The sequence below is a fragment of the Canis aureus genome, chromosome 10 (genome assembly GCF_053574225.1).
Source record: "Canis aureus isolate CA01 chromosome 10, VMU_Caureus_v.1.0, whole genome shotgun sequence".
NCBI classification, from domain to species: domain Eukaryota; kingdom Metazoa; phylum Chordata; class Mammalia; order Carnivora; family Canidae; genus Canis; species Canis aureus.
The window spans coordinates 44,049,011-44,075,961 of record NC_135620.1 but is presented as its reverse complement, the minus strand read 5'-3'; the positions used below and the strand labels follow the sequence as shown (position 1 = coordinate 44,075,961).

At 39.6% G+C, this 26,951-nt stretch overlaps 1 long non-coding RNA gene across 2 annotated transcripts; it reads left to right on the top strand.

Annotated features, from left to right (window-relative positions):
- The first annotated feature begins 2,096 nt into the window (after window positions 1-2,096).
- Window positions 2,097-26,951, top strand: LOC144322297 (uncharacterized). 2 transcript variants are annotated; one of them, XR_013387891.1, is made up of 5 exons: window positions 2,097-2,590; window positions 7,200-7,489; window positions 8,614-8,892; window positions 15,222-15,320; window positions 19,095-26,951. It is a non-coding gene; the product is annotated as an uncharacterized LOC144322297 (long non-coding RNA). The 2 variants fall into 2 exon arrangements; XR_013387890.1 differs by lacking the exon at window positions 2,097-2,590 and having other exon boundaries at window positions 4,666-7,489.

Sequence of the window (26,951 nt, the reverse complement as noted above, 5' to 3'; positions counted from 1 at the left end):
ATTTTATTATTTTATTATTTTATTTATTTTTTTTCTGAAGTTTTTTTTTTAAATGAAAGCATCTGATTCTTGATTTCAGCTAAGGTCATGATCTCGGGGTTATGGGATTAAGCCCCACATTGGGCTCCACACTCATTGGGAAGTCTGCTTGGGATTCGCTCTCTCCCTCTGCCCCCCCTCCAAATAAATAAATAAGTAAATACATCTTTAAAAAAATAAATAAACAAAGGTGTTAGAATGAAGAAGAGAATCTCTGGAATTGCTCATTAAAAATGGAATGGGAGGTGGGTGGAGGGATGGGTGGGAGGATGGGGCAACTGGGTGATGGACATTAAGGAGGGCACGTGATGTGATGAGCACTGGATGTTATACAAAACTGATGAATTGGGCAGCCTCCGTGGCACAGCGGTTTAGCACCGCCTGCAGCCTGAGGTGTGATCCTGGAGACCCAGGATCGAGTCCCACGTTGGGCTCCCTGCATGGAGCCTGCTTCTCCCTCTGCCTGTGTCTCTGCCTCTCTCTCTTTCTCTCTGTTTGTGTGTCTCTATGAATAAATAAAATCTTAAAAAAATGTTTTAAAAAACAAAACTGATGAATTATTTAAAATTACATATGAAACTAATGATGTACTCTGTTGGCTAATTGAATATAAATAAAAAAATACAAAATGTAATGGGAATAGAAAAAAACAAAAAAATAGGATGGAGAATTATTTATCAAGTAAGAATGCAGATTTCAGAAGAATTAGATTTTGAAGTAGCAATTGGTAGACAGGTTAAGTAATCACCCACAAATGAGGAAGGAGCCTGTAGCTAAGTAGTAGGTGCTGAATTTGAGTAGCAATTATAAAATAACTATTTGTTGAGTTCTTTCTATGTGCCAGGCATGTGTACTTGAAGCCAGAACACAGGCTTACGTCACTCACCGGCAGTTCTCTGTGACCAAGGCTTGGGGGTACAAAGTCAAGGGAGAGGATTCTTTAAAGTGGAAGACAGGCCCACACTGAAGAAGATGCTGAGCAGGCTTCCACAGTGCTGTGCCACTCATAAAGCACTTTTCTGATACTGTTTCTTCTTTTATGCTGACAAAACTTACCACCTTCAACATTCCTCAGAAATTACTGGATTTAAATAAGCTGGAGTCTGGAGAAAGGAGTAATTCCCAGAAAGGGGGAAGAGAATTAGCATTTTTTGGAAAAATAAATAAGTGGGTAAGTTTTAATAGATATCTTTGATCTTTTCAGCAGTTTTATTACGATTCACAAGGTATGGCTTTCTTTGTATTTATCCAAAATATTCATGAATAGTAGAATGGATAAGTAAATTCTAGTTTGTCTACATGGTGGAGTGCTATACAGCAAGGAAAATGGATAAATTATAGTTCTATACAACAGCACAGAAGCTGGGAACACATGTAGGGAGCTATTAGATCGTAGGAGGATCAGGGGTGTCCTCCTAGAGAGGCATATTTATATGTGTAATAGATAATCTGGGAGGCATGTGTTCAGTGGTGAAGTGGATGAACTGGTGTAATACTGTCTGGATTGAGACCTTGGGCACATCAATTACCTGCTAGGCAGTATGATGAAGCTGTGTGAGGTTAGTCATACAACCTCTCTGTGCTTTAGTTCTCTCAGCTGTAAAATGGGGTTAAATTATGGAAGTTATTATATATAAATGCTTAGAAAGGTGCTGGACACACCAGAAACCAAGGAAGAAGGGAGCTCAGGAGGAAGTCTGCCAGCAGAGAGGAGCATTTGATTATGACATTGTTCAGAATTGCCAATATACAGTAGTCAGAAAAAGCAAACTCATTTTTTTGGTTTTGTTGTTGTTATTATTATTATTATTATTAAAGATTTTATTTATTTATTCATGAGAGACACATAGAGAGAGGCAGAGACACAGGCAGAGGGAGAAGCACGCTCCATGCAGGGAGCCCGATGTGGGACTCGATCCCGGGTCTCCAGGATCATGCCTGAAGATGGCGCTAAGCCACCCAGGCTGCCCTGGTTTTGTTATTATTTTTAAATCCTCTATCAACAGTCCAGCTCCTTATGGCTTGCCTCTGAAGCAGATGCTCCTGCTACCCCATCCTCCACCCTCCATACCACCAGGTATGTAGTAAGCACTACATAAGTGCTTGCTAGGATTACTGTTTAGGTGTGGAAGGCCATGGAGGAATGGTTCCCCAGAAGAACCAGGTGGGGTGGAGGCCAGCTTGGTGAGGAGGCCTTCCTGACAGAGGAACCCCATGTGCGAAGACAAGTAGGTAAAAAAATTGTGCTCACTTATACCATCAGTTAACACTCAAGTCAGGAAGAAGACAGGGCTTTCCTGGGGATAGTAGTTCCATTATGGAAAAGGAAAGCGAATCATTGTGAATCTTTTCTTTGACAGGTGTCATTGAAGGCCACTCACAGTTTCACATGAGATCCTTCTGCCTTCAGTTCAACATTTTCCCCACTCCTCGGCATTGTACGTGGTTGTCTTTCTCTCTAGAGAGTCAAGGATGGCTTGAAGATATTCACCCTTGAGAGTGTAATTCTGCCAACAAGCTGTTTCTGTGCAGTGCTTCTTACTGCACCAATGTGAGAGCCTATTTTGATGATAAGAATAATCAACTGCTTTGTCTTCTAGAGGGTTCTTAATGCCAACAGTCCCGTACTTCTCTGTGAGTGCAATTAAATAAAGGGAGGGACAAAGCCCAGTTAAATAATTCATAAAAGCACAACTACAGAAAGAAAAATTTAGCTTGGTTTTTCCATCAGTCAATGCCCAGGCTGCTACCAAGGTAAGGGACTCCCTTACACTGAGGACTGTCATACCATCATAAGAGTCCACAGCAGGAGCATACGTAAGTTGTCTTCCTGAAGAGTCCCAGGAGGACTGGCTTCACCTGCTTGGGCTGCAATAACAAAATACCGTAGACCGTAACAAACGGGAAATCACCTCATACCTGTTAGAATGGCTCAGATCAATTAGAGAAGTGGTAACAGATACTGGTGAGAATATGGAGAAAAGCAAGCCCTTGTGTGAGCACTGTTGGTGGGGATGTAAATTGGTGCAACCACTATGGAAAACAGTACAGACATTTCTCAAGAAAAAATAGACATACCATATGACCCAGTAATTCCGCTTCTGGGTATATACCCAACAGATTTATTCTTTTTTAAAGATTTTTATTTATTTATTCATGAGAGACATACAGAGAAAGGCAGAGGGAGAAGCAGGCTCCCTGCAGGGAACCCGACATGGGACTCAATCCCAGGACTCTGGGATCACGCCCTGAGCCGAAGGCAGATGCTCAACCACTGAGCCATCCAGGCATCCCTGAAAATGGGATTTAGAGAGATCTCTGCATCCCAAGTTCACAGTAGCCAAAACATGGAAACAGCCTGATACATAGAATATTATGTAGCCACGAGAAATGAGGACCTTCTGCCATTTGTGAGAATATGGGTGGACCCTGAGGGCATTACGCTAAATGAAGTACATTGGACAGATAAAGACAAATACTGTGTGATATCACTTATATGTGGAACCTAAAAAAAGGTGAACTCCTGGAAACAGACACTAGAATAGTAGTTAACCAGGGGCTGAGGTGGGGGAAAGGGGAAAATGTTGGTCAAAGAGTACAAACTTCCAGTTATAAGATGAGTAAATTCTGGGATCGAATGTACAGCATAGTGATTATAGGTAATCACACTCATACAATTATTTACTTGAAAGTTGCTAAGATAGTAGATCTTACATGTTCTCACCACAAAAAAGAAATGATAATTAGCTGACATCATGCAGGTGTTAGCAAATGCTATGGTGGTAATTATTTCGCAATATAGAAGCGTATCAAAGCAACACATCATACACCTCAAACTTACACAATGCTGGATGTCACTCATATCTTAGTGAAGGCGGAAAAATATGTAGGATTTTGGTACAATGGGTAGTCACGTCAACATATTGATAAGGGAAGTTGCAGAGAGCACCGTTGTTCCAGATAATTGGTACACAGCACCCAAAACATTCCTTCTGAAAGCGCCCCTGTAATCCAGGCATTGCATGTGGGATATTATTGCAGTGGGGGCTACTATTCGAGAATACCATGAAATCTTTGCCAGTGTAAGAAAAGATTTTTGTCTTTAAAAGGTTGTCTGGGCTTTGGCTGTTGTCTTGCCAGCCTCTGTGATCTTGGCAGGCACTGCGATGTTTCTCCACCTTCCTCAGGCTTACGAGTCCAACAGGCCTCTTTCCTTATCTTTGTTACCTCAGTCCCCAGGGCAGCCAGGACAGTGTTTTGTCTCGGTGGTGGAGGTTCTTGTAAACGCTTAATCTTCAGAACAACGCTGACACCATAGGTGTTACTAAGACCGGTTTTCAACTGAAGGAACAGAGAGATGCTGCGCAACTTGGCCAGGGTCTTGCTGCCAGGAAGTGGTGGACTCAGGATTTAAAACCTGATCTCTCATCTACCAAAGCTTCTGTATGCTGTTATGTGGCAGCATTCAGCAGCATCCCCATTTGTGGAGATGAGTTCACTATTTCTAATCTGCTATTGATTAGCTTAAATTGTTGGAAGCCTATTTCAGATACTAAACTCAAATCTGTTTCTTTTTATTTCTGTGTAAAATTGCCCGGTGAGAGCAATACAGAATGTCCACTTTCTCTTTTTTTTTCTCCTGACAATCACTTTCCAATACTTGCACGAAACTCTCAAATATAGTTAGGGATAGATTCATAAAGAGGTGGAACCTGCCATGGCATTTGAATTGAGGGAAATGAGAGAAACAGACATTACAGGTAAGCCCATGTGATGACAATAGAAGGATTTGTTGAGTGCTTTATTGTGTCTAGTAATGTACTGGTCACTTGCCGTGCATTATTCCAAGTCATCCTCGTGATGACTGTGCAGAAGCTGGATGCAGTAGTCATTTTATAGATGCGAAAGTATACTTAAGAGGGACGCCTGGTTAGCTCAGTGGTTGAGCGTCTGCCTTTGGCTCAGGTTGTGATCCTGGGGTCCTGGGATTGAGTCCTGCCTGCATCGGGCTCCCCATGGGGAGCCTGCTTCTCCCACTGCCTGTGTCTCTGCCTCTCTCTCTGTGCCTCTCATGAATAAAGAAATAAAATCTTAAAAACAAAAACACACTCAAGAAATGTGAAGTAATCCGGGATCCCTGGGTGGCGCAGTGGTTTGGCGCCTGCCTTTGGCCCAGGGCGCGATCCTGGAGACCCGGGATCGAATCCCACATCGGGCTCCCTGTGCATGGAGCCTGCCTCTCCCTCTGCCCGTGTCTCTGCCTCTCTCTCTCTCTCTGTGTGACTATCATGAATAAATAAATTAAAAAAAAAAAAAGTGAAGTAATCCACTTCACCCAGGTATTAAGTGACAAAGATTTGAAACTGGACTTATATGACTCCAAAAAATGTTTTCTTCGCTAGCCTTGGCCTGGGTCTTGGCTATGTAAATTAAGTAACAAAAACAGTGTAATCTGTTTACAAGTCTGAATTCAGTGGAGTACAAGGCTGGGAAGGCCTTACTTGTTTTTCATTCACCATCTGAAACACTGTCTGCCAATTTACTCCATTCTTGTTCTCTATTAACATTTTAAGAGGATTCCACTGCTGTTTAGGCCTTTCCAGTCAGGACAAAGCCAAGCCTGTGTAAGTCTCAGATTCCAATCTCATTTCTTTCCCCTTCTCCAGCTCAGACCCAACAACCTAAGCCAGGTGACCAGCAGTAAAGAAGAGCATGGTGTTCTCATTTAATCTTCTTTCCCTACCTCTTTCACAGACGTTTCAGTCAGGGAGCAGAGAAATGGTGAAGGTCAAGTGATCATTAACTGCTAACGCTGGAATCGTCTTTGACAGTTGCTGTGTCTCTAGGTAACCCTGATCCACTATCGATGCTGGCAGTAAGGCCAGCATCCACCAGTAGGCTGGATTTTGGGAAATGAAGGACAAAGGGGAAGCAAAGTTAAGGTTTGGATGACAGAGAAGATGGCATTATGTAAATGGGCAAGCTGGAAGAAAGCTGGTTCAGAAGAGGCATAATCCATGGTGGAAGCTTCTACATGATAACTTAAATTGGAAGGACAGTTAGCTTTTGCTCTGTGGAACAGGTGTATGCCAGCTGTTGGTTATAAAATGAACCCAATTGTTTCTTTTAACTGCTATTATAAAATCAAGGATGTATCCCCCCAAGGAAAAAAGAACATTCTCGGTAGACTCAATTAAAAACGTTTGGTGAAAATGTAGTTGAAATGGTGGCCAGCTTCCTAGTCTCTGTGGGATTGTAATCCCAGTTAGTGGTTCACTTCTCTGCTGTGATTTTTTGACTCCTGGTCTCCCCTAGGCTGTCAATCCCAATCCTGCTCCCTTTGGGATAGAGTGTAGTGTGGTGTCTGTTATTGGAAAAATGACTGCACAATCCTAAAGCACCCAGAGTTTTCTGGCTGGCCTATAGATGTCACATTTGCACTCAGGTTTTACATGCTTACTCCACTGCCATTTCTTACCTTTGGAACATCTCTAAAACTAAAACGACCCTATTGGGAGCACCCATGAGGGTAATTGTGACCCGTATCCCTTTATCTTTACATGAACAAAACTCCTCCAAGAAAATGATCTATAGACATGGCATCTTATATTTCATCAGACTCTTAGTCGTATAGATCTGACATTCTCTGTGTCTGTATAACATTTATTAGTCTGTCTATTATGAGAGAGCTCTCTTGAACTAGTTATAAGAAAACCCAATTTGGCAAATGGTAAGTTATATCCCTACCTCTGCCACCTGAGCAATTTGATCTCGGGCACCACAGGAAGTTGCAGAGGCTTGGAAGGAGAGCATGAACAGAAGACACCAGGAGATCGAAGAACTTAGGAACACCTTGGGAAAGAGAAGAGGCATAAGGGGGGAGGAAAGGGCTACTGGCAAAGATGAAATTACTTTAGAAATATTTCTGCACTGGTTTCTATGCGGGAAACCTATAATACCAATCCCATTGAAAAGACTGGGTCAATAGAGTTACCTCCTGAACTCTCAATTTATAGCACCAACATTTTCTCTAACTTTGTTACAGCTGAAGGCAGGAGTCATGTTGATACAAAACACTATTACAGCTCTTCTTGAAAAGAAGAAAAAGATTTTCACAAATGCTTCCCTTCTCATTTATTGTCACTACCATTTTTCCCCAGACTACTCTCATTCTCGGCCCACGTAGGAAATCAGAAGATAATTTAAAATTAAATGATGATGGCTCAGAGCTTAAAGCACTTAAAAAGAGAGAAGGAAAAAAACGCATCACATCTTGACAGGGCTGGGAATGAGGGCTGGAAGATTGCCAAGGAAGCCCAGAGGAGCTGTTGACAAGTGGGCCTGTGGTACTTTGTGTGACCAGAGAGGACCTGTAAGATATTCTCCTTGCCCTGGGATGGTGTTTGAAGTCATGAAAACCTAGGAGAGAGTTGAAAAGAATGGAAAGCAGGTATGTACTTAGTGAGTTAAAAAAAAACAAGTTAAACATTTGATTTACTAGTTAAGTTACCATCTTGAAATATAAACCTACTCAGCATTTCTCTGTGTACCTAAAATGACATCCTCATGGAATATGAAGAAATAAAATCAAACTATACATATGCACACACATATCTAAATACATATATTTACCTATATATTTGTGTGATACACACACACACGCATACATACGTACATAACAACATTATATATCACACATCCCACATGCACATAATTCTTGATCAGTACAGGGGTTAACATATAAAACACTTCTTACAGTAATGGTATTAACTATTTTTATTATAGGATATAAAGCCAGCTCTTCAGCTTACTTTAGCTGTAGTCCCACTTGCCCATATGTGATGATATGCAAATCACAAAAAGGGCCCTCCCGTTTAGCATCTTCCATTTCTTGTCAAGGTTCTCTGACTGTTAGAAGTAAAAAAAAAAGCATAGGTGTCAGAGTCTGACAAATCAGAATTCAAATTTGTGCTCTGCCACTCACGAGCCATAAAACCTGGGACAAGTTACCTTTCTGGGTCTCAGTCCACATCTGGATAATGGCATTATTTATTATTTCACAACACGGCTGGGAAATTTAATGAGGTGAAAAGTATGTAACAGTGCTGAGCAGATTGCCTGGCATATAACATACACTAAATCAGGGACTGGCAAACTTCTGCCCAAGACCAGATAGTAAATATTTTAGGCTTTGCAGGCCTAACTACTCAAGTTAGTCATCATAGCTTGAAAGCAGCCAGAGACAATATGTAAAAGAATGAGTATGGCTGTGTTCCAATAAAACTTTATTTAAAAAAGACATGTGGGTCACTTTGGGCCTGTGATCTGTATAGTTTGCAAATCCAAGCTCTGTTTCTTCCTTTTTCCCTAGTTTGAGATGTAGGTTTTTCGTGTGTGTAACATTGAAAATAGCACCTACCAAAATGTTAGTTTATTTATCGAGCATCTGTTGTGTACAAAGGACTGAGTAAAGTGCGATGAAGAACAGAGTGAATAAAATTTGCTTTTACCCTTGAAGGGTTTAAAGAATAACAGAAAGTGTTTAACTTATCTAAGTTTGGTCTTCTTTCTTAGCCAGAAAATGATTTAAGAGTATTTATTTCATGGAGTTTTTATGAGAGTGAAATAAAGCTCAGATCTTAAGTGTAGATGTGATAGCAGCCATCGTGGAGAAATGATCATGCGACTGAACCTTTCTGCTGTGAAGAACTGTAGAACTGGACAAAATGTATGAATAAACTGTTTTCACACGTTGGACAACAGATAGCACAGGGCTGTGATGCTTGAGATAAGGAAAACACCATATTTCACTACAGCTTTCTGCCTGGGACCACCATCCAAACTTCAGCTGAAGTAAGTGAAGCCCAATTGAAAACAAGTTAAGCCTCGTCTTTTTTTAAGTGTGTTTCTTTTTAAGGTAATGGACTCACTGGGTAGAGGCGAGAAGAGAATAGAGTTTGGGGCTGCTGATGGAGCAGGAAGTAACAGGTCAGGTCACTGAAAAGCAGGCAGGTGCACACGTGAGATGGCTTCAGAAATCTGCATCAGGTTCCCTTGGAGGTTTGGGTGAATAGAAAGCTGCATATGCATAGATCAGGATTCAGTAAAAATAGGCAGAGAACAGTTATTGGACAACTGTGAACTGAACAAAATCTTGGAGGTTGCACAGTATAGGAAGATGGAGTGATGGCCATCCAACATGAAGGGACCTCATAAATACCCTGGGCATTCAATTGAGACCCCAGAAAATTTATATCTTAAGAGTGGCGCTATTCTAGATTCATCATATAAGAGCTTAAAACTAAACCTTGATAGGATAAAGCTGGTCTGTCAATAAATTAAGTGCCTTCCAGAACAAAACACAACAGTCTTAAAATTCAGACTTATGTAACAGCATAGAATCCATAATTGAGTATACATAATATATTTGAAGACATGTGAGGGAGTATGAAAATGTGGCACTTACCCAGGAGAAAAAGGAGTCAATAGCAACAGACCCAGAAATAACACAGAGCTTGAATTTAGCAGACTTATTGCTCTTTGCTTTGGCCACACCTACCTGCCTTCCAGTCCCGCATCCCTGACCCCTGGCAACCACTAATCTATTCTCTTTCTATGATTTTGTCATTGCAAAAATGTAGTAAATAATATTATACAGTAGTCAGTCATTGGGGATTGGCTTTTTTCCACTCAATGTAATTCCCTGGAGATACTTTCAAGGTGTTGCACGTAATGATAATTGGTTCCTTTTATTATGGAGTAGTATTCCATGGTATGGATGTATCACTGTTTATTTCACTATTCATCCATTGAAGGACCTCTGGATTGTCTCCACTTTCTGGCTTTTACAAATAAATCTTCTGTGAACATTTGTGTACAGGGATTTTTGTGTGGACATAAGTTTTCATTTCTCTGGGATAGATGCCCAACAGTACAACTGCTGCGCTCTATGGTAGTTTCATGTTTAGTTTTATAAGAAACAGTCAAACTCTTTTCCAGAGTAGCTTTATCATTTTATAATCTCACGAGCAATGTATGAGTGATCCAGTTTTTCTGCCTTTTTAAAAAAAGATTTTATTTATTTTGTAGAGCACAAGCCGGTAGACCGGCAGAGGGGAGAGGGAGAAGCAGGCTCCCCACTGAGCAGGGAGCCCCATGGAGGATTTGATTCCAGGACCCCCAAGATCATGACCTGAGCTGAAGAAGGCAGATGCTCAACCACTGAGCTACCCAGGTGCCCCTGGTTTTTCTGCATCTTTACCAGCATTTAATGTTGTCACTATTTTTTATTTCAACCATTCTAATAAGTTATGTGAGATGCATTTTAAGCATGAAGATATAGATGGGTTAAAAGAGAAAAAAAGATCATTGATCATAGTAAAGATGCAGTAATTACATCAAGGATAGGCAAAGGAGAGTTCACGTAAAAGATATACCGGAGACAAAGTGGAAGATTTCATGATAGAAATATGAATTAATTATTATTCATTAAGAAGACAAAGTCTTAAATGTGAGTGCATCTATAACAGAGCCTCAAAACATATAAACCAAAAGTGAAAGGACTGAGAGCAAAAATAGACATATCCATTATCAGAGTTAGACATTTTGACATGTCTGCTATCGGTAACTGGTTTGACAAACAGACTAAAAGCTATAGATTTGAATGCTGCTATCAGCCAACTTGACCTACTAGATAATTAGAGCACACTATTCAACAATTGTAAGACACTTTCAAGTGTACATGGGATATTTATCAAGGGAGACTATTTGCTAGACCATCAAAATGTATTTATAAATTTAACCTTAATGAATCCTATAGAGCATATTTTCTGCCCATGAAGGATTAAATTAGAAATCAATACCAAAATGTTGACACAATTTGAAAGTATTTAGAATATGAAAGACACTTCTAAATAATATATTCACCAAATGAAAAGAATTACAAAGATCATTGAGAAATGTTTTACTAAATGGTAACAAAAACAAAATAGCAAAGTTTTTGAGGTGCAGGTAAAATATTGTTTAGATGGAAATTTATAATGGCAAATCTTTTATTAAAAACAAATGGTTTTAAATCAACCGTCCATATTTGCTCCTTAGGAAGATAGAAAAAGCAAAGAAAATTACACCAAAGTGCACAGAAGGAAGGAAATAATAAATAGTAGAAATTAATGAAACAAAATGATAAGAGAACAAATCAGTGAACCAAAAAGTTGATTATCAGAAAAGATCAATAAAATTGAGAACTGATCTTTCTCAACTGGAGTTCTGCAAGAGAATTAGACTTAATATTATTGGACTATTTTCTCTATTCTTCTAAGTAAGTTACATAGCCAATACTATTTTAGATCAATAGAAAGATTTCATTTTATATGATTGATGCTTTAGAGCATTAGGGCTTAATTATTTTGTGGAATCCTAGTTGAGAACAGCTGCCCTGATAAAAATTTTATTTTTTGTTTTAGAGATTATTTATCTGAGAGAGAGCTGGGGGAAGGGCAGAAGGAGAGGGAAAGGAGAGAAATCTCACATGAAGTCCCTGCTATATGAGAGATCATGCCATGACCTGAGCTGAAACCAAGAGTTGGATACTTAACCAACTGAGCCACCAGGCACCCCTGTATTGAAAAATGTTAAAAGGAAATAGAAATTACAAATTACCATTATCAGAAATGTAGAAGGGGCCATCACTATAGATGCTGTGAACATTAAAAATTAGTAAGAAAATACTATCTTTATGCCATGAAATTAACAATAACACTATAACTGTGTTGAATGGAAAGAAGTTAAAGTTATAATTTAAGACTTTCCTATAATTTCAGATGCAGGTTGTTTACTTGGAAAACTTTAACTTCATTAACGTGTGTGTGTGTGTGTGTGTGTGTGTGTGTGTGTGTGTATGCAGAAATCTTATCAAAATATTAAAAATCGAACCTGGAAATACATAGTTGGATAATATATATGACAAAGTGGGGTTTATCTTGAGAATGAATGCAAGGTTGTTTCAACAGTTTAAAATTAATTATTTAAATGAATTTAATAACATTAATGAAATTAAAGTAATATATCACTTAACAGATTAAGAAAAATTATGTGATTATCTAAAATTTGGAAAAAAATACAAAATTCAACACTTATTTATAACAAAACTTTCAGCAAAGTAAGAATAGTAGGAGGTCTTTCAATCTGATAAAATCTACAGCTAACATATTTAATGGTGAAGGACTGTTTTCCGTATGATGTTGGAACAAGACAAAGAAGGCTTACTTCTATTACTTACTTCCATTCAACCTTATGCTCAAAGTAATGGCTAGTGTTAATAAAGCAAAAAAAAAAAAAAAAAAGGACAAAAGGAAAAATGGCAATATGAATGTATACATAGAAAATTTTATGGAATTTATCAAAAAAAGATCCTAGAACCAAAATGTGGCTTTAGCAAGGTCAGAGAATATAGTGTTGATATACAGAAATTAGTTGCATTCTATGTAATAGCAACACATAATTTGAAGATTAAATTTAAACCCACTGCTTACAACAGCATCAAAACATTAAATAATTAGATATAGGTATGTGGAAGAACTCCTCATTGAAAACTAAAAAAGTTACTGAGCAAAGATAAAGATCTGTGTAAGAGAATAAATACAATATTCATGGATTTGAGATTAATTATGTTAATGTAAATTTAATGTAAGATGTACAATTTCCTAAATTTGTCTATAGATAGATTTTCACTGCAATCTCAAAATCCCAAAGCATTTTCCTTCTAAAGATTGTCAAGCTGATTCTAAGATTACTTGGAAATACAAAGGACTTAGAATATTTAAAAAAAGAAGAGGTAAAGGAAAAAAAAGTCTTGAAGAGGAGAAACAAGGTAAAAGTTATATACTACCTGATTTCAGAACATATCATGAAGAATGTGTGATAGTGGCTAACAATAGATCTTTAAGGTCTATGAAACAACAGAAAGTTTGGAAATAGATAAACGATTATATAGTCAATGTGATTTTTGACACAAGAGCCAAAGCTATATTCAGTGAAAAAAAAGAAAGTATTTTCAAGGAATGATGCTGAATCATTGGATATTCACAATGAGGAAACAACAACCCCCAAACCAACTCAGCCCTAACTTCGCACTTTACTCAAAAATTATTTCGAGATGTGTTGTGACACAAAAGCTAAAAGTACAGAGTTTCTAACAATATAATGGAATATCATCATAACTCTGAAACAGGTAAAGTCTTCTTGGAAAACACTAACCATAAAAGAAAAAAAATGGATACATTGTTCAAAATTACAAACTTTAGGGACACCTGGGTGGCTGAGTGGTTGAGTGTCTGCCTTCAGCTTAGGTCATGATCCCAGGATCAAGTCTCGCATTGGGCTCTGCACAGGGAGCCTGCTTCTCCCTCTGCCTGTGTCTCTGCCTCTCTCTGTGTGTCTCTCAAGTGTAAATAAATAAAATCTTAAAAAAAAAAAAAAAACACCTAAACTTCAGCTCACTGAAAGTGTTCATTAAGAAAATGAATTGGAAAAAAAAAATGAATAGGTAGGGGTGCCTGGATGGTTCAGTTGGTTGTGTTTGGGACTCTTGATTTCGACTCAGGTTATGATCTCAGGGTCATGAAGTCGAGCCCCAGTCGGGCTGGCACTGGATGTGGAGCCTTAAGATTCTCTCTCTCTCCCTCTTGCATTGCTCCTCTACCCCCACCACTTGTGTGCTCACCTACTCTATCTCAAATAAATAAATACGAAAGTAAATAGGTAATCATGGAACATTACATGGAATCATGGGAACAAATATAATACTGTATAAATATCTGACAAAGGACTTGTATGTAAAGTATATAAAGAACATCTTCAAAGCACCTGGGGGGCTCAGTCATTTAAGCATCTGCCCTGGGCTCAAGTCATGATCCCAGGGTCCCAATACCAAGCCCCATATCTGGCTCCCTGCTTAGTGAGGAGTCTGCTTCTCCCTCTCCCTCTGCTCCTCCTCTTACTCGTGCTGTCTCTCTCATGTTCTGTCTCTCACATTCTCTCTCTCGATAAAATCTTTCTTAAAAGATAACACCTTCAATTCAACAGTAAGAAAATAGCTCAATGACAAATAGGCAAACTAGGCACTTTGCAAAGGAAGTGATTATAAATGGCCAATAAACACCTGAAAAATTGCACATTACTAGTCATCAGGGAAATGCAAATTAGTATTAAAATATCATTATACTTATGGGATGGCTTAAATGCTAAATGTTGGCCAGGATGTGAAGCAACTGGAATTCTCTTCCGTTGCTGGCAGGAGTACAAAATGGTACAACCAGTTTGGAAACTGGCTATTTCTTATAAAGTTAAAACATGCTTCTACCTTATGACCAAATAATTCCACTCCTAAATATGTAATCAAGACAAATGAAAACATATGTCCAGAAAAGACTTTTATACAAATATTCATGCTGCTCTATTAAAACCAAAAACTGAAACAACCCAAATGGCCATCAACAAGACAATGGAAAAATTGTATCATAGCCATCAAATGAAACTGACCTTAGCAATTAAACAGAGAGGGTAGATTTGGATATTTCTAAAGTAGAATCAGCATCAGTTAGTAACTCGATTGAAGGAGCAGTATGAGATAAAGAGAGGTGAAGATGGCCTTGAGATGATTAGGAGAAAGTGAGAAGAATGAAGGGAGTAAAGACTTTGGGAGGAGAATAAGGGTATTGATGAAGATTCTCAGATTTGCTTAGAAATGATTTTTTTTCCGGTGTGAAGAAAAATAAGTTTCTTTATTAATTAAAGGCTCCAGGTGGGATCCCTGGGTGGCACAGTGGTTTGGCGCCTGCCTTTGGCCCAGGGCGTGATCCTGGAGACCCGGGATCGAATCCCACATCGGGCTCCCTGTGCATGGAGCCTGCTTCTCCCTCTGTCTGTGTCTCTGCCTCTCTCTCTCTCTCTCTCTCTGTGACTATCATAAATAAATAAAAATTAAAAAAAAAAGGCTCCAGGTAATCAGAATTCACTTGTTTCCATGTTTCAACTTCTTTGTGTCTGTTTCCTGGCTAATTTTCAGTGATTTCAAAGGGTATTTTAGCATTGTGAGTGTACCAAGAATGGTCTCAAGAGTACTTAGTGTGCTTTAGTGCTACCTATTCCTTTAAAAAAATTTATTTTATTTTATTTTTAAGGAGTCTCCACTACTAGCATGGGGCTCAAACTCACAACCCTGAGATCAAGAGCTCCACAGGCGCACCTTGCTGTTCTTTCTGATGACATTTGAAGTTCAGGTATTTGTGGGATTGGGTTGGATGCCTGCTTGGTTACCTTTCTCTTTAGGTTGAGGGGGTTTGGGCTGAGATGTATTATTCTGAGTGTTCAGGAGTGATGGTAAGAAAGGAGGAGTAGAGCATCATAGAATGCTGTATGTCGCGTCCTTTGGGAATCGATCATCCCATTCCTTGAGTTATTGTTTGTAATAGAGTTGTTTTCTTCTTTACTAGTGGGTGAATTTCTTGAGGGTAATGACTGCCTTATTCATCTTCTTATCCTTCCTTCCTGAAGTTTATCATGAAGTGAGGTGGCATTCAATGAAAAGGTGCTGAAAGGGCAGCCCCGCTGGCTCAGCGGTTTAGCGCCGCCTTCAGCCCAGGGCCTGATTCTGGAGACCCAGGATCGAGTCCCATGTCAGGATCCCTGCATGGAGCCTGCTTCTCCCTCTGCCTGTGTCTCTCTGTCTCTCTCTGCCTCTCACGAATAAATAAGATCTTTAAAAGAAAAAAAAAGAAAAGGTGCTGAAAGAGGGAACAAGTTTGCCTCTGGAGATTTTATTATCATGACTTCTTCTGAGATATAAAATTTTGTTATTAAAAACAACAACAACAAACTTAAACAGCAGTTACAAAGTGAATTTTTAAAGAACTTTCCTTTCAAGAAAAGGGGAAATAAGACAAGCCCAAAATAAAAACGGGAAGACCCCTGACTAAAAGTGACATTTTAAAAACTAGATTGGAAAGAGAAGAGAGAAAAAGGAGAGGGAAATCAGATACTCAAGCTTTCTGAACTCAGAAAGGAAAAAAGCAGAAGAGATAGATCAAAAAATCAAAACTCCATTAAGGGAAACAAATGGAAGTAAAGGGAATAGGGTATCCCTGCAAGATACAGAAGCATTTTGATTTAAGTGTTGGAACAGAGGAAGGTCACACAAAAACAGAAGGAGGTTACCTGAACACTGCCTGCCAATACTTGGGAGCGAAGCTGAGATTGACATTCACTTTGATCTCAACATCTACGTAATGATCTGCTCTCTAGATTATGCACCTCTTGATATTTACCCATTAACTGTGATAAACAGCTTAGAATAATGCCTCCCATGAAGGAGCCATGCTACAACAGCTCAGCCACCCTGCATTTTTCTAGCCACTTCCCTGTCCCATCAAACTCTTCAGCACTGACCTTGAAACCACTTTGGCTTCCTGTTCAATGTATTCTGTTCAAAACATGGTGCAAATTCTGGTATCTTCCACATCTAACTAAGGGGATTAGGGTGAGTTGTATTCTTTTGAGTATACAAGAATGAATATGAAGAAGGAAAGTAAGAATTATCACTTTAATGGCAGAATGGATGGCTATCTTCCTTGAATATTATCTGGCATTTGATGTCCTGAAAGTGGATATGGTCTGAGAGGCAAACTGCTTCTATTCCGGTGTCACCTTCTACAAAATCAAAATAGGTTTAGGTTTTATTATTTTTAAATATAAATATTCAAAGGGAGTTGATAGTTGAGGATGAAGGATGGTACATTAACAGAAAATGCTTTCAGAATGAGGTTGTCATGAATTATATATGAAACATGCAAATATTTAAACGAAAGCAAAAATCAGCTGAATCTGGACAAATCATTGAGGATTTGCTTCCTCAGTAAATAAAACTTTGGGTGAAGAGAAAATCTGGGGGAAAAAAAGTAGCAACAATTTTATGCTTTGGGAGTTTGGTTGGTCATTAGTTTCATATCTGCTATAAAAAAATCTAGCAAATGTAGTGGCTTTAAAACCCGCCAGCGTATTCTCTTACAGTTCTGTGCATCAGAAGTCCAGCCTGAGACTCACTGGGCTAAAATCAAGCCTTCTGCAGGCCACTGCTCCTTGCTGAGGGCTGCAGGGGGAATCTCATTTCCTACCTTTGCAGCATCTACAGCCTGCCCACACTACTTAGGTCCTGGCCGCTCCCCACACCCCCCCCCCATCCCCATTCCCCCATCTGCCAAGCCAGTAATGGTGGGTGGGGCCCTTCTTTCCTCCTGTCTCTGAGTTGCCCTTCTGTCTTCCTAGACTGCTGTTAGGAACCCTTGTGATTACATTGAGCCCACCTGGATAATCTATTTTCAAATCAGTTGATTAGCAATTTTCATTCCAGCTGCAACCTCAGTTTCCCTTGTCATGTAATGTACCATCCTCACTGGGGATTAGGGCAGGGACATCCTTGGGGGATGAGTGCTCTGCCCATCACAGCTGTCTTTTGATTTCTGCCTCTGCTGCAGCATACTATGTGATTGTAGTCCCTCCTGAGCTGGACAGCCCCTGCTACATTTGCTTTAGAGTTACATGTGTTCCAGGGCTGCCTGGGTGGCTCAGTGGTTGAGTGTCTGCCTTCAGCTCAGGTTGTGATCCTGGGGTCCTGGGATCGAGTCCTGCACTGGGCTCCCTGCAGGGAACCTGCTTCTCCCTCTGCCTCTGTTTCTGTCTCTGTCTCTCATGAATAAATAAAAAAGCAAATATAATCTTTAAAAAAAAGAAAAGAAAACTAGATAATCCTGCTGAGAGACTTGTACTGAATTATTTTGTAGTTATGTTTATAGTTAGTGCAAGTAAGGGTCTGGTTAGCTTTGGTTAAACACTCCCTGTGACACTTTATTGACATTTTTAGTTGCTTTTAAATGACATGTGATGCTTTTCTGAATTTCAGCTGAATTCTCCCCTTCTAGGGACAGGTGAGTATAACAGACGTTTCAAAAAAAAAAAAAAAAAAAAAGCTCTCTTGATCCAGTTTTGAGGCCCTGGCTATAGGCCTATAAGCAAGTCAAACCCCATCCTTGAGCAGCTTATGAAATCCTGACCCCCAGTCACTTCCCTCCTCAGGTTCTCACGTTCCAGGGGCCTAGACCATTCTGCTCCTGTCCTAATTACCCAGGGGGCAGCTAGCAGATCGCCAGCTCTTCTGCCCTGGAGCCAGTTGGCAGGAATCCAGCACCCCTGGATGGAACCCCACTCTGTCTGCCGTCTGTAAGCTGCCTCCTCTAGCCGCAGCTCGCTCTTACCTTGTCCTGGGTGCAACCCCTGAATGACCCCGCCTGACTGCTTTCTCTCATTTGGAACCCTGAGGTACAGAGAGTCCTGCCTTTCATCTATCCTAGTGCCAGTGTGTTGTGTCCCACCATCAAAGAATCTGTCTTATAAAACAGTGAGCCGTTCATCCATCTACCTGTTCTTCAGCACCACTGGCATTTACTGTGGATTCAGTAGGGCAAGGCCTGAGCCAGGCCACAGGGGTGATTACTGTGGTCTCTGTACCCAAAAACTATTAAAGATGCAGATTTCTTCTCTATTTGAGCTCTAGCATATCGCCAAGTGTTTCCGCCCTTACCCACTTTTAAAAATCATTTGCTGCTGAAATTAATAGCTCTGCATTGCTTTTGCACAACCCAATCAAGGTAGCTGGAAATCTGTTTGCATATGAATTTTAGGAGTGAGACATTCCATTTCAGCTTATGTGGATTTAATTTGCCACAATACTGATTGGATATACTCTTCCGAGCACTTATGACCACTTGAAGATACTGACTATTGCCAACAGTTTCCTGCAAGATGCCATTGATTCATGAACTTCCAGGAAGAAAAAACAGAAAACCTATTACAGTTAACATTATGAACCAGCCATGTAATAAAAGAAATTCAAGCAACATTTTACCAAACAGTGTACTCTGTAAAGAGTATTTTTTTTTCTATCATGGGCAGCAAGAATAGTGTTTGTTTGAATGACCAGTTCCTTCTCTTGCTTTTTGTAGGGCAGCCAAAGCCATTTTAGGATGGTGAGAGACGTGTCGCCAGCACATCTGAAACCTGTCTCTGGTGGACAGGGAACTGTATGATTCACACTTGAAGTTCTCTGGTGTTCGAAAGGGATGAAACCACTTTGACTTCAGGAGGACCGGAGGTGCTAGTTGCTGCTTGGCATTTTGACTGTGTTTTTCGAGACGAATATGTATGTATAACTGCCTGGGGAGAAAGCACATACAGCAGAACCTGAAGCGAATAACACAGGGTGATATATCACCCCTTACCATTAGTCATATCATATGCAATGTAAACAGAGTGGAGCAGTTTGCTACTTTCCTGGGTTCCATTATGTGTATGTGTTTATTTAATCAGGACTAAATGATATTACGTGAAGTTCCCCTTGCCCTCCTGAGGAATCCAGATTCAACACTTTCAGCGCTGTTCAGTGCTGGAGAGCGAGGAAAGTGTAACCATAGTGATGGAATGGAAATGATTTTCTTTGTTCAGAGGCTTCAATATCCAACAGACATTACAGTTTTCAAGGTCAAAAATATATTAGGATGAGATAAAAATTAAAGAAAAATGTGCTGGCTTAGCTACAAAAGCTAATTTAGTTTATGCATTATAAATTATGTTAAAATGACTAAAATGAGATTTCTCAGCAAGAACTAAATGTGTGGTTTCACAAAACTAATTTCCAAAGATGAACATGATTACAGAATTTAGCTTTAAAAGCTTTTCAGGCCATCAGAAAAAACAGCAAAGCTATCAATTATCAGACTTTAGTGGTGCCTCTGTCAGAAATATAATGGTATTTTTAGCATTCTGCTCAGCGTTTACTAAATTAAGAATGTCTACAAACAAATCAATTAATTGGGACATTATTTAATTAAGTAAAACATGTGATCTGCCAAAGAACCTTAAGCAGACGATTATAACAAACATCCCAGTAGCCTTCTTCTATTGAGGGAGATAGCAGGCCAGCAGTAAAAAGATGGAAACTACAGGAAATGAAATGTTGATCAAACAAGCAAACACAGCCTCATGCTTTTCTGATTCATACTGCATACTTATGTAATTTTAAAAAGTGCTTGTTTTGAAAATCTGTGATTTCCTGGGAGAAGGTCAGTGCTATCTGTCAGGCATTCCAGTGCTGTTAGGTGGATGTGTGACATTTGTTAGGTGGATTTTTTTTTTTTTTTGTAGCAATGCATATATAAACACAAAAGAATCTGTATTCTCATGCATGGCACACTTAAGTCCCTGGGTGCCAGGAAGTTACTGGGTTCCTGCTTTTTGCTTTCCATAAACAGTTCAGATCCAGTGAAAGTTTATTTTGGATTCCACTATAAACCATCCCATTCTGCTTTCCACCAAACCATCCCATTCTGCCCTTCAACAGTCCTTGTGAGTTAGGTATCAAGACCCCTAGTTTTAAAAGGGAGACTGAGGTTCAAGGAGGCTGAGTACTTTCCCTCTACTCCTAGACCTGGTAGTTTCAGAGCTAGGGTTAGATCCAAAGCACGTGAGACCAAGTCCCAAACACTTCCCATTATTGCAGTGTGGACTAGCCTGGGTTTAAAGGCGGTTGCACAATACAATACCTTGGTGGCCAACAGAGTCCTTGAAATAACATTGTCTCAAGAGAGAGTTAAGCAGTCATTTGGCCGGGGAAGTAGAGAGTTGAGTCGAGGACTACTGCTTGGACATGTCAAAATATCTAATAATGGTCCAATCCTGGGGGCCACATGGAAAAAAGAAGACTGCCTATTCACCTACACACAACCCAGAGTAGCGTTCTATCCTTATTTGGAGTAATTGCAAGTACAGGCCAAGAGGAAGTTAAATGAAGTGAGATGGAGAGCAGGGACGTGATAATGGGAGCAGGTATTTAGTAGCAATGTTGTGACCTGTTAGAAACTTTAAAATCGAATTCCTCCCTTTTTGTTAGTGAACAAAATGTATTCTTGCACACATCAGAATAATGAGCTTGTGTATTGGGGAATAGCTCATGAGCTCTATCAAGCATCCTTGAAATAATTTTCAGAAGTCACTTGATCTGAGCCGTTATTATTGGTCCTCCCCAGGTGACTGTCACCATTCTGGCCAGTTGGTCTTCTAGAGCCCTTTGTTCTTTTTCTGTTCCCTTTCCTCCTCTCAGATCCAGGTGTGTCCCTGCTACGATTATGCATCTGAGCTTTCTTATCCTGCTGGGCTTATCTTTCTGAACATTTCTCAAACAAGACATGAATGCAAGTCTGCAAATCATGGACACCTGATAATCTGCAAATGATCAAGAAACCATGAGAACATGAAAGTACTTTCAAATTCTTGTCTCCCTAAATATTAATTTTTAAGTCAAAGCTTTGTTAGTTATTATTCTCCACATTTTTATTACTAAGTAATAGATTCAACTTTTAATGAAATGCCATGTGGGAAATTTGTAATTTTTCCACTCAATTCTAAAAATCAAAGAACTTACTGTGTTCATCATCAAACTAGAGAGAAAAATGTCTTATTACTTGACCCATATCTGATGACCGAGGTGGGTGCTGGCTGTGCTAGCTGGAGCTGCAGGAAGGGACACTTTATTTATTTAATAAGTAAAAGTTAATTTATTATCCCTTGGCTCAGGATAGACAGTGTGTGAGCAAAATGCTTTGCTATAATTAGGGTAATTTTGTATGCAATGGGGAGAAGCAACCCCTTAAATATCAGTGTGGGATTCAATAGCAAAATATGTCTAGACATATGAGGCCTTCCACACTGAAAGAAGTTATTGAAAAATGATTCATTTTTACATCCTCCACCTGCTGCCTGATTCTTCATAATATTGATTTGTGAGAGAAGGAACTTTCCCAAATGATAGTACAGAGATGGGTTGCTAAAAAGATACATAATTTTAAACACTCAGCCTTATTGAGCATCAACTATGTGTTAGAGGCTGTTTAGAAAAATCAGAGTAACTGTCTTTATTTTAATTCCATTTTCATAAAAATTTTCCTTTGTCATTCATATTACTCAGTGTTTAGAATCACTTAAACATGGGTGATATTTGATCTTTTCAGAGCAGGAAATTATGACTTAGCAATATGCTTTTCATGTAAGGATAGTTATTTATTATTATAAAATTAAAGTTGTTTTTCTCTGTTATCTCACTAATCTGGATACTTTAGAGTCAGTGTGTTAGACATTCTCCTGCATCCGTTGTTTTGTTACCTGTAATTACAAGAATAGGTCAAACCGTGCCGAACCAAATACTTTATTTTTCTCACACATCGAGGAGTCACAATGTAGGTGACTGCTCTTCTTTGAGCAGCTTGATGTCAGGGGCAGCGTCTTTGTGATTTTCTTTACCTTTTCCTGAGAGTCTCAATATGGTTGCTGCTGCTCCAGACATCATGCATATATTCGTGTAGGATGTAGAGGGGCAGGTATGGTGCTAGAGGTTTACACTTCTTTTATCATACAGCAGAGCTTTCCAGATACTCCAGCAAACTTCAACCTGTGAATCACTTGGCTAAAACCCAGGTATCTGGCCATTCCTGGTTTCAAGGAATCAGAGACAGTGAGTGAGGTGCTTGGGAATGGGTCTCAGGTTATGTATTCAGCAGTGCCTGACACCTCTTGCAACCACATTTATATTTTAATGACTAGGATTGATGCTGTGGCTGAGTGAAATAAGCAATAACTTGAGGCTTTATTGTATAGGAAAAGAAAATGGACTTAAAATCATACCATCTGGGTTTAAATCTCAACTCTGTAGTTCCCGTGTAATGATCCTAATCAGGCTACTTACTTCTACAAGCATCAATTTCCTCGTCTCTAAAGGGAGATAAGAATTCCTCTCTGGAGGTGTGCTGAAAATCAAATGAATAAGATGTCTTATTAGAGTATCAAGTACAGATTTGAATAGATAGAAATTCACAAGTTCATTTGCTCATTATCTCTTTCATTCATATATTCAGTTGGCCAAAATAAACTTTGCTTAGGAGGAGCAGTCCGGAAGAGGTCACCACTGGTCAGGTTTGCATCTGTGAGGCCAAAGATGCAATAGTTGCTCATTTCAGAGGCTTGTTCATGAGGAGGTATGTGTGTGCACACGTGTGTGTGTGTGTGTGTGTGTATGCATGCCTGTGCGTGTGTGTGTGTGTGTGTGTGTGTGTGGTTGCTCCAGCCTGTAGATGGCAATGAGGCAGGGAAGGACAGAGGAAGGAAATGAACTTGTACTGACCACCTCCTACATGCCTCTCTTAACCTCACATTGTTCTTACCTGATGAAGCAGACATTTCTTTTCTCCGATGTTAAAACAGGCTACTGAGCTACAAGCAGAATGGCTTTGACCTCTCATATTTCTAAGCTGTACATATTACACAGTTTTTCCATCTTATTCTGTCTTTTATTTCCCTGGGAACCCATCATAAGTTCCTGGGGGCTGGGCAGAAACACAAAGACAGTTTTGTTAAATACTGCTCAGGGTCACACACCAAATCTTTTCTTATTTTCCACCTCCGACTGATATTCCACAAATAGGTTGGTACCTAATTATCTCTCTTCTGAGAAGATATTTCTTCCCTATCTTGAATTCTTCCATCCAGTTCCTATCAGAGAGAAAAGATAGCCATTACTTAAGACTGATTTGGAATCTGAGTTTCAGGAACTATTGTCTGCTTCTTCCAGTGTTGGTTCTTCTCTGGAGTTCACTGCACCATCTTGGCTGCTCTGCCCAGATGTAGCCGACATGGCATATCCACATTTACTATGGGTTTATTCCCTAGACCTGTGATCTGGAAGCCTTGCCACGTACAGGTTAAATAACACTGTCATGGGCAGTAATTTCTAAATATGAACATATGAGCGTAAATATGTCTTCTGGGCAAGGAAATGCAATCTCTTTTGTCCTTCGCCCTCACCTCTATCCATCTCTTTTTCCTCCATTCTTGATTGTCTCTTCTTTCCTTCTCCCTCTCTTTCTGCTTCAGCCTCTGCCTCTCTTCCATATCTAAATAATCTGCCGAAGAGGGGCACTCTGAGAGATGACTAGTAATCTGTATGTAACCACTGATGCATTACAGATTGAGTAATGATCCCCCCTGAAGGATGGTACATGGAATCAAACCAGTCATTGAATTGTTGCCAGAGATGCTCTGATCAGCTTCTGTAAAAGATCAAAATAGGCATGATGATTAGAGCTAAATACTAATTCCTGACTTTCCTCTAGAGGGAGCCGGTGGTCAGGCTAGAGAAAACCGACAGTGAGATTGGTCAAAAACTCGTGAGAAAGCTCTAAATGTAGGCAGCATCACAAGACTGGGTGGAACTGAGCAACTAATACTAAACCTGTGAAATTAAAAGACATCAGAAATTCCAAGGGAAATACCTGAAACAACTGCTGTCAACCTCATCTAAATGCAATGTGCCCATACTAGTGCTAACGTTTTGGTTTCAGTCCTGGAAACATTCAAAAATGTTTATGACCTTTCAGCCACTCATTTATTTATCTATCCACTTCCCATTAAAATTTGCTGAGCTTACATCATATACTTAATGTTGTGCCAGGTATTGGGTGTGCAGAACCAAATGGTCATTGTTCCTAATCTTAAGGAACTCACAATATAATGGAGAAAATAAATATAGAAGCAGATAGTTATAATTTAGTGCAAAAGTGCTACTTTGAAGATTCGTATATGACATAATAGTAGGGAAGAAAGCAACAGGAGATGAGCATGAGGAAAACCAGCTTCAGGCTGACAAGGCAAGAAAGAGGGCCATTGTAAAACTCTTGGGTCAGGGACTCCCCATCACCCACCATGTAACTTCTTTGTCTGGTATACAAGGCTCACCATTCTGTAGTTGGCTTTCAATTCCCATTGGTGGTTCCCAGAACACGTCTTGTTATTTTATATGTTCATGTCCTTGTATATACTGTTTCTCCCACTTGATATTGTCCCTTCTTTCATTCTGCCCTCCTATCTACCAGATATCTAGAATGTACCATCTTAGGATTTTGGATTGACTTCATTCTTCATTCGATGTCAGCTTAGTTATGGAGCTGGTCTGGAACCTTCACTTGAACAGACAGTAGTAAAAATTTTTTGTCCTCTGGCACTATGACCTCTCAGAAAGAACTTTTCTGACCATTCCATTTAAAGTGGGTACCCTCTGCTACTAGCTCAGCTTCTTCTTTTTCCCCCATAGGAGCCTAGCTAATGTTTTATTATGATTTATCTCCTTCTCCACATACCCCTACTACCTTCTGGTTGGTAGTCTTCATGATGGCAGGCAGATATCCTATTGTGTACTCCTGCCACTCCAGCTCCTAGCACAGTGCTGGATACCTAGACGTCAATAAACATAAGTTTATTGTAAGTTAATGCTCCTGTATAAGACACACCCATTAGTAACATTTACCCTCAGGCCACAGTACACATATAAATGTAGTAGTTTGTGATTGGTGCATAATTTCCTGTGCACAAATGTAACTCCACATCTTTTTTCACTGATAGAGCAGTTTGGTGTATTGAGATACCACAGCAACAAATCATTTATATTTAATGTACAGTTTATAAGGAACGGAGGGAGAGCATAGTTCTTTAAGACCGAATATATCATTTGGGAAAGTGAAGAATGTGACAGGCCTTGGAAAACATGTATGTTGATAACTTCTTGTGGCTTACTGTTTGGAATTTCTTGGTCATCTGAATTCTTCATACATTCTGCTTGCTCGGTCTCTCTCTCTCTCTCTCTCTCTCTCTCTCTCTCTCTTTCTCCTGGCATGTGGCTCATGGCTCAGTAGTGTAGGCATCATCTGAAAGCTTGTTAGAAATGCAGACTTGGGCTCTGCCACAGTCCTGCTGAACCAGAATCTGTATTTTTCTTTTTTGCCACTTATTTGCTTCTCTTTATTAGGCCTCAGTTTCCACATCTGTAAAATCAGAAAGTTCCAATAATTCTTTTTAAAATTTATTTCATTTTATTTAAATTCAGTTTGCCAGCATATAACACCCACTGCTCATCTCATCATATGCCCTCCTTGCTGCCCATCACCCAGTCACCCCATCCCCCCGCCCCCTTCTGCAACCCTTTGTTTGTTTCCCAGAGTTAGGAGTCTCTCATGGTTTGTCTTCCTCTCTGATTTTTCCCCACCCAGTTTACCTCCTCTCACTATAGTCCCTTTCACTATTTCTTATATTCCACATATGAGTGAAACTGTATGATGATTGTCCTTCTCCAATTGAACCCTCCAGTTCTATCCATGTCAATGTAAATGAAAGGTATTCATCCTTTCTGATGGCTGAGTAATACTCCACTGTGTGTATATGTATATATGTGATATATAGCAATCACATCTTCTTTATCCATTTATCTGTTGAAGGACATCATGGCTCCTTCCACAGTTTGGCTATTGTTGGACATTGCTGCTATGAAGTCTGGGTGCAGGTGTCCTGTTGTTTCACTGCATCTATATCTTTGGGGTAAATATACAGTAGTGCTATCGCTGTATTTTAATGTGATTCTTAGGTGATGTGTGTTGTATGTTGTAAGTCTGAGAAGCATTCATAGATGATTAGATTAACTTCCTGCTTTCTCCCTCCTTTTCTGTCACTAATCACTGTGTGGTTTTTTTGTTTTTTTGTTTTATTTTTAACTCAGTGGTTATGAATAATTGAGTTTCTTAGTGTCTTAAAGGTCTTAGTTCTCTGGACAGTGATTAGCCCTCCGTGATGCTTGGGAGACTTCCAGGTTCATGAGAACTTGGCTGAATGTGCAGACAGATCTTTTATGATCCCTTGCATTGGAGCTTCAGTCATGGAAATTGTAATTAAAGAGAAAAATCATAATGCAAATAATAACACATGCATTA